This window comes from Enhydra lutris, unplaced genomic scaffold, assembly GCF_002288905.1.
Source record: "Enhydra lutris kenyoni isolate GAN:26980312 unplaced genomic scaffold, ASM228890v2 scaffoldscaffold85, whole genome shotgun sequence".
NCBI lineage: Eukaryota > Metazoa > Chordata > Mammalia > Carnivora > Mustelidae > Enhydra > Enhydra lutris.
Genome location: NW_019154169.1, coordinates 6,683,100 through 6,694,625, shown reverse-complemented (window position 1 = coordinate 6,694,625; position 11,526 = coordinate 6,683,100). Strand labels below are relative to the sequence as shown.

At 42.3% G+C, this 11,526-nt stretch overlaps 1 pseudogene; it reads left to right on the top strand.

Annotated features, from left to right (window-relative positions):
• Positions 1-8,800: 8,800 nt before the first annotated feature.
• Positions 8,801-10,439, top strand: LOC111161394 (annotated as a pseudogene).
• The last annotated feature ends 1,087 nt before the right edge of the window (positions 10,440-11,526 follow it).

Below are 11,526 nucleotides of genomic sequence, written 5' to 3'. Positions count from 1 at the left end.
CCACAATAGAAAAATTAATGTATTCTATAATCTGAAAGATTTAAAAATGAATAAATAAAGCATTGAATCAAAGAGAAACTAGTAGGGGCACCTAGGTAGCTTAGTTGTTAAGCATCTCACTTCAGCTGAGGTCATGATCTCAGTCCTGGGATAGAACCCCACACATTGGGCTCCTGGTTCAGTAGGGAGTCTGCTCATGCTCTGTCTCTCTCTCAAATAAATAAAATCTTTTAAAAAGAGAAAGAAAAACTAGTAAAGAAATAGGAGCAGATTACTGGAAAGTAGCTAAAATAATATGAGTAGTGTTTAAAGAAAAGAATACATACATCAGGAGACAGAGAAACTATACAAGACCGAAAGAGAACAGGGAAAGAACTGGGTCTTAATTATAGCCAGAATACTTATCACTGGGGAAAAAAAGAGGACACCTCCCTCTTTGAAGAATATTCTGGACAGTCTTGCCTAAGGGCTATCATCTCACTGAGCAGGTAGTCCATTCCTGCAGCAGCTTCCCCCTCTCTAAATTTCCCTCACCTACCTGAGTATAGGCCTTTTGATGACCCCTTCTCAACAAGCCAAGGCTCATTCATTATCTTGTTCCAAAAAGGAAACCAAAGTTGGTTTAGGAAGAGAGAGTCCTGTTGACAACAACAAAAAAGGAAATAGGACTTAGTTACGCCAAGGATATCCAAACTTCAGACCCAATTCCTTGGTAAAGAAGTGGAAAACTCAGAGAAATATGTCAAGATTGTCTAAAGGGTGGGAAGATGAAGCTTTAGCCACAGTACGAAAGGCTGCCATTTCCAATTCTATAAAGTTCAAATTGCTCTGTTCAGAAGCAGAAAGTCATAATGGTATCCAGAAAATTTACAGCAGAGGATAGAGGCATTTTAGGTAGTTTTTTTTTTTTCCAAGACCAACTACTTTTATGTACTATTGTGTAAATTAAAAAAAACTATCCTATATGCATATACAAAAGTTGTCTATACACAAGTCTATATATATAAAGAGGAATCTCAATTACTGGTGCGGGGGGGAGCATCCTTAGCCAATGAGACAAAGTGGCTGTAGTTCTCCAACATCACATCTCTGTACAAGTTCCTCTGCTTCAAGTCCAGAAATTCGCACTCCTCCGTGAGAAGTCTACAGCCACATCCCTGAACATCACTGCTTGCTGAAAAAACAAGGCTATGTGTAACTTATGAAATTCATCATATATCTCTACTTCATTAAACCCCAAATCTGATGAGGGATGACTTCCTGGTTCCTTGAGGGAAGTGCTCCTATTAAAAGACTGAGCACAAGGTTTGCTGATCAATTCACTGAATGAGTACATAAAGGCGTAAAAAGAAGAGAATGGTCTGGAGTGAAGCTCTGGACTGTGAGTCCCACCACTGTTGGGAGGGAGAAGCTTAGAACCAGGCTCTTGGAAAGAAATTACTATAATCCTGGGAAGAAGAAAACACCAGTAACCTCAGTCATGACTCAGGATTACAAGCACTGTTCCATTCTACTCTTTTCTTTCTCCTCTCTTCAGCTTTACTCCCACTTCCCTTAGAGACAGGCTGAGTTCAGAGAAGATGAAACTAAGGAAGGAAAAGAAAAGGCAGTGAGAAGTAAGACTTACTAAGAGCTCGGGGCGCCTGGGTGGCTCAGTGGGTTAAGCCGCTGCCTTCGGCTCGGGTCATGATCTCGGAGTCCTGGAATCGAGCCCCGCATCGGGCTCTCTGCTCAGCAGGGAGCCTGCTTCCTCCTCTCTCTCTGCCTGCCTCTCTGCCTGCTTGTGATCTCTCTGTCAAATAAATAAATAAAATCTTTAAAAAAAAAAAAAGACTTACTAAGAGCTCTCTGGATCATCAGGTTAGATATGACTCCCATCACTTCAAGAGTATCTGCCTTACAATAATTCATTTATCTATACGTTTATATTGTACAGTTTTTTTGCATCTGTTATATTTTGCAACAAAAATTTCAAAAAAAAATAAAAGAACTATCACTCTCCTTCCTATTCCTACTTTCCTTGCTCATGCCATCTACTCAACATACATAAACACAAGGGACATATGAGGGAATGTAGAACATAATAGCTATCTCCTACACTAAGGACCAGCATTATACTTCTTGAATGAATCGCCTTCCAAACACATAGCAAAAAAAAATTCATCATACAAAGAACTAGAAAAACTTCAACTTGTAAGGACAAAGACAACAACAGATGAAAATGCCAAAATGACACAGATGGTTGAAATTATCAGTGACTGTAAAGAAGCTTTTATAACTCTGCTGATGAATACTCTTGAAATGAAAAAATGTAGAAGATCTCAAATTCTGGGAGATGGCAGCAATCGGTCTCCCCATCTAGACAACAATTGTGTTGGGAGAATCTGATGTAACTTTTAGAACTCTGGAGTCTGCAGTGCCTGGGAGGCTCAGTAGATTAAGCATCCTATTCCTGATTTTGGCTCAGGTCATGATCTCAAGGTCATGAGATTGAACCCTGTTGATGTCAGTCTCCACACTGGGCATGGAACCTGAATAAGATTCTCTTCTTCTCTCTTTGCATCCCTTCCCTCCCCCAAAATTGGGTGTGCGCTGTTTCTCTCTCATGAAATAAAGAAAGAAAGAAAGAGAAAGAGGAAAGAAAAGAGGGGTGCCTGGGTGGCTCAGTGGGTTAAGCCTTTGCCTTCGGCTCAGATCATGATCTCAGGGTCCTCAGCAGGGAGCCTGCTTCCCCCAGTCCCTCTCTGCCTGCCTCTCTGCCTACTTGTGATCTCTCTCTCTCTGTTAAAGAAAGAAATTAAAAAAATTTTTTTTAAAAAGAAAGGAAAGGAAATGAACTCTGGAGTCTATTGAAGGCTTGCAGGGAAAGGCTTGCATAATAAATTCTAGTCACTTTTGGTCAATTTCAGCTCTTAGCAAAGTAGTAGATATCCAATGACCATCCCCAGCCAAGTGGCAGGCACCCGTCCATATGTTCCTGGAGCTGCTTGCACATAGCTTCCAGGAGCCAGGATGAGAGAAAAGGACCCTGTCCTCCAAATATTGGGGATCTCTCCTCTGATTGCTGATTGTTGCTTCTGATCAGAGAGATGCAGACAAAGAAGCAAGTTATTGTTGCTACAATTCCTTCTTTGTTGCAAGCCCCTCCCTCTCCAGCTCAAGTGACTTCCAGGAGATTTAAAAGACCAGCATCCCTTTACTCTCTCTACATATTTCATTTTTCCTATTCTTGGGAGGAGACCTCAAAGTCTATGACATTCAAGAACAACTGTGTATCATGGGTTGGAAGAACAAATATTGTTAAAATGTCTATACTACCCCAAGCAATCTATATATTTAATGCAACCCCTATCAAAATACAAACAATATTTTTCACAGAACTGAACAAACACTCCTAAAATTTGCATGGAACCACAAAAGACTGGAATAGCCAAAGCAATCCTGACAAATAACAAAACTGGAGGTATCACAATTTCAGGCTTCAAGTTAAATTATGTAGCTACAGGGACGCCTGGGTGGCTCAGTTGGTTAAGCAGCTGCCTTCGGCTCAGGTCATGATCCCAGCGTCCTGGGATCGAGTCCCATATCGGGCTCCTTGCTCGTCAGGGAGCCTGCTTCTCCCTCTGCCTCTGCCTGCCATTCTGTCTGCCTGTGCTCACTCTCTCTCCCTCTCTCTCTCTCTCTCTCTCTCTCTCTCTGACAAATAAATAAATAAAATCTTTAAAAAAAAAATTATGTAGCTACAGTAATCAAAACAGTACGGTGCTGGCAAAAAAAATAGACACCTAGATCAATGGAACAGAAAAGAAAGCCCAGAATGGAACCCATAATTATGTAGCCAATTAATCTTTGACAAAAGAGGAAAGAATATACAATGGAGAAAAGACATTCTCTTCAACAAATGGTGTTGGGAAAACTCAATAGCAACATGCAAAAGAATGAAACTGGACCACTTTCTTACTACATAAAAACAAACTCAAAATGAATTAAAGACCTAAACATGAGATCTAAAACCATAAAAATTCTCAGGGAGACCACAGGCAGTAATTACTCTGACATCAGCTGCAATAGCATCTTTCCGGATAGGTCTCCTGAGACAAGAGAAATAAAAGCAAAAATAAACTATTGGGGCTATATCAAAATAAAAAGAAAGAAAGAAGCAAAGAAAGAGGAAAGAAAAGAGGGGTGCCTGGGTGGCTCAGTGGGTTTAGCTGAGCGAAGGAAACAATCAACAAAACTAAAAGGCAACTTAAGGAATAGGAGCAGATGTTTGTAAATTACATATCTGATAGTATCCAGGGGCGCCTGGGCGGCTCAGTCGTTAAGCGTCTGCCTTTGGCTCAGGTCATGATCCCAGGGTCCTGGGATTGAGCCCCGAATCGGGCTCCCTGCTCAGGGGAGCCTGCTTCTCCCTCTCCCACTCCCTCTGTTTGTGTTCCCTCTCTCACTGTGTCTCTCTCTGTTAAATAAATAAAAAAATTTTTTTAAAGTTAGTATCCAAAATATATAGAATACATTAAGATCACAATTCAATACAATTATTAATTATGACAGTGCTTATCCACAAAGAGGAAAATGTCTTTTTTTTTTTTTGCATTATTGAGAGGGGCAGGCAAGTAACAGAAGGTATATGTATTGTAATCTTACCTGTTATACTATAGAACCATGCAAGTAAAAATTTGGAAATACGTTCTTGAAAATAATGAGTAATTCTGGATGATGAAATTATAAATAATTTGAATCTGATTCTTTATAATCTCAAGTTTCCGATTGCATTTCATTAAGTTTGAACACTGTCATCAGAAAAACAGACTATAGGGGTGCCTCAGTGGCTCAGTGGGTTAAGCCTCTGCCTTCCGCTCAGGTCATGATCTCAGGGTCCTGGGATTGAGCCCTGCATCAGGCTCTCTGCTCAGCAGGGAGCCTGCTTCCCCCTCTCTCTGCCTGCCTCTCTGCCTACTTGTGATCTCTCTGTCAAATAAATAAATAAAATCTTTTTAAAAACCCAGACTATAAAGTCATGTTTATTTTGTGAAAAAAGAAAAATTAACCAGAGATAGGATAAGAGCATCCTAAATGGTAAGAAAATTATGACTAGGCTGTAAACACATGCCTGTGACAAGAATATGGACCATTAAGAAAATAAGTGTGACTGAAGCAAACACCACCAACATGTTTTAGAACATTAAAAAAAATTACACAAACTCTGAAAACAGTATGTATTAGTTGTAAAACAAAATTCTATTACATATCTAACCATATCCCCACTGTTGGGTTTGTTTGTTTTTTTTTTTTTTTTTTTGGATATTATCATCTTAAAGGTCATTCCAAGACTTAGATTTTAGGCCTGGTCTTTTACTTTAAAAAAATGTTTTTATTATTACTTTGGCATGAGGGTCATGTCCTCCCCGGTGATTCTCAGGAAACTATTGGGGTGGGGTGGTGAAGCACAAAATCAAGTAGCTGAAAAAATTGTAGTTTACAGTTTGAAGGGGATTTTCATCCCCTGGAAACTACTCTAAGTTTAATAATTAGTGCTCTAGATCACTTGAATACACTGATCATCATCTTACTTGCAAGAACCATCACAACCTACTGCATATTTTCACTTCCCTAATCTAAAGCAAGAATCAAGTAGATGTGGCCCAAGACAACACAGACTAGGCTGCTCAACCTCAAGCCAGAACTGGGTGCCGCTAAGAATGCCTGATAAAAATTTCCTGCAAAAAAACATGCCCAAGGGGCACCTGGGTGGCTCAGTGGGTTAAGCCTCTGCCTTCAGCTCAAGTCATGGTCTCAGGGTCCTGGGATCGAACCCCGCATCGGGCTCCCTGCTCAGCGGGGAGCCTGCTTCCCTCCTCTCTCTACCTACCTCTGCCCACTTGTGATCTCTCTCTCTCTCTCTCTGTGTCAAATAAATAAATATTAAAAAACAAAACAAAACAAAACCATGCCCAAGCCCTAAGTCCCACTCCTCCCATCAGAAGTGGAGGGATGTCAGAAGAGTCTGTCTCAGGGAAGGACTGACCAGAATCTGTCTTGAGTTACAGGGATCTCTTGGGACAGAGTATTGGAGTCACAACGGCAGTCGAAGGCACTCCATAACCATACACGCAATGCCACGGTCATGGTAACAATCGCACACTCACCTCGCATACACACACGACACCTGTACCGTCATAGGCACCGCACACTCGCAGACTCGGTTTCTCGGAGATGAATCATACCAGGGATGCACACAGTCATACCAGCAGAGTCATGGGCTCCCCGCACCTACACACACACACACACACACACACGCAGTCACACAACGTCACAATCATACACCCGCCACGGGGACATGGTGATTGTCAAATGCAACGTCACAGGAGCCGCACACCGTCACACACACCCACCCACATCCACAACCTCTACCCCTCAGCCCGCTAGCGGCCTGAAGCTGTGTACCCGCTCTGTTTCCACGCGGGGTCAAGTTGCCTCACCTCAAGCCACCCCAGGGTTAGTTCCAAACTAGCCAAGCTGAGCCACGCCTACTGCAGTCTCTCAGGACTCTCTTCGGGGAGGTTAAGGTCCGGCCCCGGTGGGAACAGACACCGAAAGCTGAGTAGGGCCGCAGGACCTCTGGGAAATGTAGTCTGCAGCCAAAGTACGCGGAAAAAATGGCGCCACCTGGGACGGATTTGAATTCCTGTCCCCACGCTTCAGCAATCTCGGTCTAGAATCCGAGGGAGGCTCCCAGGCGTGGCCCATCCGCCTGAGTAATGTAAGCTTCTGCATCAAGAAGCAGGAAAGAACTCCAAGTCCCTGAAAGAACTTGATATGGGAAGTTGCAGAGCTATCTGAAAACTGTGGTCTGGAGATGAGAACACCAGGAATCTGGTGAAAGGGACTTTGTAGTCCACCGAGTCTGGGGATGGGACTTGGCCTTACTAGAGGTACTCAGAGGTTGATTTCCTGGGTAGGCATTTTTATGGTGGCTGAGATCTGTGCTTAGCCAGGTGGGTGATAAACACTCCGCATTTCAGACCCTGTTTTTAAAAAAAAGCAACACAAAATTCAACTGAGTCAATTTGAAGATTTGATTGGCTTTATTGAATATTTTATCAGCAAAAGATAAGTTTATTTAGAAATGAAAGACAATCACAAGCCAAAGCAAAACCCTTACGCAAGTCCAGGGAACAAAGGAGAAGTGGTGAGCTTTTTTTAAAGAGAAAAGAGTGAGTTGGGAAAGCTGTTATAAAAGTCCGTTGGAGAAACTGGGAATTAAAAGTATGGTGGCTTCTCTTTGGCTGAGCTGTTGCCCTGGGGATAAGGAAAGTGTGTTCCTTGCCTGGAATAATGTTTCTACATGCAAGGTCAAGACAATCTCTGACGCTTGGTCTGCAACTGACTACTAATGCTAGGGCAGCAGTGTCCCTGCCTAAATCTCCTGAATACATTTTAGTTAGGTTTCCCATTGCTAATTTTCACAGAACCATTCATGAATTGGGCAGCATCCCACCCAACAAGTAAATAGGAACTCAAAGGAACTGTGGCAAAATGGAAGACATTTATAGGATGACAAGGGGAAAGATAAAGAAAGAAAGGATTACCTCATCTTCCTTTGGCTCATGTGGCAGATTACCTCATTGGTGCTGACGGGAAAACTCCACAGACTGACCAGTTAAGACTATATTCCCTCCGAGGGTTCTGCGCTTAGTGCAGAGTCTGCTTGAGAGTCTCTTCTTCTCCCTTGGCAACCCTCCCCCCCAAGTTGTGCTCTCTCTTATAAAACAACAACAACAACAAAACAGATACTTTGTGTATACTTAATGCAGTTTCTCTCAATAGTGCCATCTTACAAAATTATTGTATAATATCACAAGGTCTAAGTATATGACCTTGATATAGTCAAGATACAAAACATACCCATTACCCTAAGGATCCTTCATGTTTCCTAGTCAGACTTTTTCCCCTCCCAACTTCACCCCCTCTTTAATCCCTGATACCCACTACTCTGTTCTCCATTTCTACATTTTGTCATTTGAAGATCTTTATACATAAAATGGAATCTTTTATGCTTTCTTTTCACTCAATATAATTATATATTTATACAGGCTGTTGTGTGAATCAATAGATCATTTCTTTTTATTGCTGAGTAGTATTCCATGGTATGGCTATACCACATTGTAACCATTTATCATTGGAGGATATCTGGATTATTTCCAAATTTTGGTTATCAAGAATAAAACTGCTTTATTCATGCACAGAGTTTTTAAAAGTGTTATGAACTATACATAATATTTGCCACCCTAACTTTCTGTAAGTGTACAGTTCAGTACTGGACCACTCTCTTATACCATACCTAAAAATTAACTCAAAATGGATTAAAGGCTTGATTATAAGGCTGAAACTATATAACTCCTAGAAATAAACAGAGCTCTTAGTTCTTGATGATGATTTTTTTGGACTTGACACCGAAAGCAAAAACAATAAATAGACTACCTCAAACGAAAAAGCTTCTATACAACAAAGGAAACCATCAACAAAATGAAAAGGCAACCTATTGAATGAATGAAAATATTCGCAAACTTCATATCTGATAAGGGATTAATATCTAATATATAAAGAAGCCATGTAACTCAATAGTAAAACAAAAAAATTTCAATTAAAAAATGAGCAGAGGAGGGAGGGGCGCGAGCTTTCAAGATGGCGGTGGCTGGGTGGCTGACCGGCACACAGAGGTGAAGGCCCCTACGAGGTAAAAGAGGCCGAGAATCGTCCCCTCCCCGCTTCTCGCAGTGCCAGGAGTCCGGCAGAAGTGTTTTTTTTGTTTTTCTGTTTTAATAAACAAGTAAACCATACAAATTGTCAACATGGGACGGAGATCGACATCATCCACCAAGAGTGGAAAATTTATGAACCCCACAGACCAAGCCCGAAAAGAAGCCCGGAAGAGAGAATTAAAGAAGAACAAAAAACAGCGCATGATGGTACGAGCTGCAGTTTTGAAGATGAAGGATCCCAAGCAGATTATCCGGGACATGGAGAAATTGGATGAAATGGAGTTTAACCCGGTGCAGCAACCACAGTTAAACGAGAAGGTGCTGAAAGACAAGCGTAAAAAGCTGCGTGAAACCTTTGAATGTATTCTATGACTCTATGAAAAAGAGAATCCAGATATTTATAAAGAACTGAGAAAGCTAGAAGTAGAATATGAACAGAAAAGGGCACAACTTAGCCAATATTTTGATGCTGTCAAGAATGCTCAGCATGTGGAAGTGGAGAGCATTCCCTTGCCAGATATGCCACATGCTCCTTCCAACATCTTGATCCAGGACATTCCACTTCCTGGTGCCCAGCCACCCTCCATCCTTAAAAAGACTTCAGCCTATGGACCTCCAACACGGGCAGTTTCTATACTTCCTCTTCTTGGACATGGTGTGCCACGTTTGCCCCCTGGCAGAAAACCTCCTGGTCCTCCCCCCAGTCCACCACCTCCTCAAGTCTTGCAAATGTATGGCCGTAAAGTGGCCTTTGCCCTAGATCTTCCCCCTAGTAGGCAGGATGAACATGTCGTTATATAGCCCGGAACTTGCTCAACGGGGCCATGATGATGATGTGTCCAGCACCAGTGAAGATGATGGGTATCCTGAAGACATGGATCAAGATAAGCATGATGACAGTACTGATGACAGCGACACTGACCGATCAGATGGAGAAAGTGAAGGGGATGAATTTGTGCACCGTGATGATAACGAGAGAGACAACAATGAAGAAAAAAAGTCAGGTCTGAGTGTAAGATTTGCAGATATGCCTGGAAAATCAAGGAAGAAAAAGAAGAACATGAAGGAGCTGACTCCTCTTCAAGCCATGATGCTTCGAATGGCAGGTCAGGAAATCCCTGAGGAGGGACGAGAAGTAGAAGAATTTTCAGAGGATGACGACGAAGCTGATTCTGACGATTCTGAAGCAGAAAAGCAATCACAAAAACAGCATAAAGAGGAATCTCTTTCTGATGGCACATCTACTGCTTCTTCACAGCAACAAGCCCCCCCACAGTCTGTTCCTCCTCCTCAGATTCAAGCACCTCCCATGCCGGGACCCCCTCCTCTTGGACCACCCCCGGCTCCACCCTTAGGGCCTCCTGGACCTCCCACCGGCCTTCCTCCTGACCACCTCCCGGAGCTCCTCCATTCCTGAGACCACCTGGAATGCCGGGACTCCGAGGGCCTTTACCCTGACTTTTGCCTCCAGGCCCATCACCAGGCCGACCCCCCGGCCCTCCCCCAGGGCCACCCCCAGGCCCTCCTCCTCAGGGACCCCCACCAAGGCTACCTCCCCCTGCTCCTCCAGGTATCCCTCCACCTCGTCCCGGCATGATGCGCCCACCTTTGGTGCCTCCACTTGGACCTGCCCCACCTGGGCTTTTCCCACCAGCTCCGTTGCCGATAAGATGACTTATTTGTAAAAACTGACAAGCTGATTCTGAAATTCATATGCAATTGCAAGAGACCCAGAAGAACCAAACTAATCTTGAAAAAGGAAAACAAAGTAGGAGGACTCCTACTTCCCTATTTTAAAGTTACTATAAGGACAATCACACACTATGATATTGGTACAAGAATGGGAACGCAGATCAATGGAATATAATTAAGAGTTCAGAAATAAACCCATACATCTATAAGATCAATCAATATTGACGATTCAGTTGAGAAAAATTGAGCAGGCTTTTAAATAAATGTGCTGCAACAACAGCACAGCCACCTGCAAAGAATGAAGTTGGGCCCTTATCTCTCATCATTTACAAAAATTAACTCAAAATGGGTCGAACTGCTAACTTCAAGAGCTAAAACTTTTTTTTAACTTAAATTTTGCTAGTTAACATACAGTGTAATATTGGTTTCTGGAGTAGAATTCAGTGATTCATCACTTACCTATAGCACCGAGTGCCCATCACAAGTGCTCTCTTTAATACCCTTCCCCCATCTGGTCTATCCCCTACTCCCCTCCCTCCAGCAACCCATCAAACCCCCAAAAGATACTTAAGTGTTGGCTGAACCTGGTGTGAGTAGAAGAGGATGAAGGAAATAAAGTAGAATAAATAGGACTTCATGGAAGAAGAGTTTCATGAGAATTATTTAGGACAAGAAAGAAGAATATGGATGCAGCTATTACAGAGATGAGAGTAGAAAAGAACTATGAGGAAGAGAGTAAAATGTGAAATAAAATGGCTGGTTAGGAAGATTGTATGCTTCAGATTATGACAAGCCTGAGATTCAAATCCCAGTCCTGAAAATTACCAGCTGTGATCTTGTACTAAGGACATGTGCTCTATCCACAACATGTTATACACCATCAAAAATCTTGATAACAGTATTTTTTTCAGGAGTGCCATAGGAGGATCGTCCATGTCAGGAAGATCAAGGAAAACACACGTAAAGCTTACACAAAATAAGTCCTCAAAAGCTATTGCATTAAACACTTACCAACTCATTCTTTGAGGCCAATATTAAACATAGAGTTACTGTATGACCCAGTAATTCC